Source organism: Arachis hypogaea, chromosome 10 (genome assembly GCF_003086295.3).
Source record: "Arachis hypogaea cultivar Tifrunner chromosome 10, arahy.Tifrunner.gnm2.J5K5, whole genome shotgun sequence".
NCBI lineage: Eukaryota > Viridiplantae > Streptophyta > Magnoliopsida > Fabales > Fabaceae > Arachis > Arachis hypogaea.
This window is the reverse complement of record NC_092045.1, coordinates 93,342,041-93,343,789: the sequence shown is the minus strand read 5'-3', so window position 1 is coordinate 93,343,789 and position 1,749 is coordinate 93,342,041. Positions and strand designations below refer to the sequence as shown.

The window sequence follows — 1,749 nt, the reverse complement described above, 5'->3', positions numbered from 1 at the left end:
CCAGAATGTGCACCATTCTGGGCGTTTAACGCCATGATGGCACAAGAGGGAAGATTTTGTTTTCAAATCAAATTTTTTTTAGTTTTCAAAATCTTTTCAAAATCAAATCTATTTCAAATCATATCTTTTCAATCAAATCTTTTTCAAAATCAATTTCTTTCTATTTTCAAAAATACTTGCTATCAATTAATGATTTGATTCAACATTTCAAGTATGTTGCCTTTTCTGTTGAGAAATGTTTAATGTTTGAATCATATCTTTTCTTGATAGCCAAGTCATTAATTTTTTTTAAAATCAAATCTTTTTTAAAATGTTTTTCAAATCATATCTTCTCAATCACATCTTTTTAAAATCAATCATATCTTCTTAACCACATCTTTTTCAAAATAGTTTTCAATCAAATCTTTTTGATTTCTAATTTCAAAATCTTTTTCAAAAAAAACACTTTACTTCTTTCTCAATCATGGTTTTCGAAAATCAATTAGTGTTTTTCAAAATGTTTTTAAAATATTTTACTTAATTTTCAAAAATTTCTTCCCCTCTTCTCACATCCTTCTATTTATGGACTAACACTATTCCTTAATGAACAATTCGAACTCCATCTTTCTTGATAAGTTCGAATTTTCTACTTCTGCCTTCTATTTTTCTTTTCCTCTGATACCTCAAGGAATCTCTATACTGTGACATAGAGGATTCCATATTTTCTTGTTCTTTTCTCTTTCATATGAGCAGAAGCAAAGACAAAAGCATTCTTGTTGAGGCTGACCCTGAACCTGAAAGAACCTTGAAGCGAAAGCTAAGAGAAGCTAAGGCACAATTCTCTGTAGAGGACCTAACAGAAATCTTCAAGGAAGAAGAACCCATGGCAGCCGAAAACAACAACAATGCCAATAATGCAAGGAGGGTGCTGGGTGACTTTACTGCACCTACTCCCGACTTCTATGGGAGAAGCATCTCTATCCCTGCCATTGGAGCAAACAACTTTGAGCTTAAGCCTCAATTAGTTTCTCTAATGCAATAGAATTGCAAGTTCCATGGACTTCCATTGGACGATCCTCATCAGTTCTTAGCTGAGTTCTTGCAAATTTGTGACACTGTCAAGACTAATGGGGTTGACCCTGAGGTCTACAGACTTATGCTATTCCCTTTTGCTGTAAGAGACAGAGCTAGGACATGGTTGGATTCACAACCTAAAGAAAGCCTGAACTCTTGGGAAAAGCTAGTCAATGCCTTCTTGGCAAAGTTCTTTCCACCTCAAAAATTGAGTAAGCTTAGAGTGGAAGTCCAAACCTTCAGACAGAAGGAAGGAGAATCCCTCTATGAAGCTTGGGAAAGATACAAACAATTAATCAGAAAGTGTCCCTCTGATATGCTTTCTGAATGGAGCATCATAGGTATTTTCTATGATGGTCTCTCTGAACTATCCAAGATGTCTTTGGATAGCTCTGCTGGAGGATCTCTTCATCTGAAGAAGACGCCTACAGAAGCTCAAGAACTAATTGAAATGGTTGCAAATAACCAATTCATGTACACTTCTGAAAGGAATCCTGTGAACAATGGGACAAATCAGAAGAAAGGAATTCTTGAGATTGACACTCTGAATGCCATACTGGCTCAGAACAAAATATTGACTCAGCAAGTCAATATGATTTCTCAAAGTCTGTCTGGAACGCAAAATGCACCAAGCAGTACTAAGGAAGCTTCATCTGAAGAAGAAGCTTATGATCCTGAGAACCCTTCAATGGAAGA

General features: G+C 35.5%; 1 non-coding gene across 1 annotated transcript; it reads right to left on the bottom strand.

The window, feature by feature from the left end:
* Window positions 1-1,267: 1,267 nt before the first annotated feature.
* Window positions 1,268-1,375, bottom strand: LOC112718620 (small nucleolar RNA R71). The gene has a single exon (XR_003160951.1). It is a non-coding gene; the product is annotated as a small nucleolar RNA R71 (small nucleolar RNA).
* Window positions 1,376-1,749: the final 374 nt, after the last annotated feature.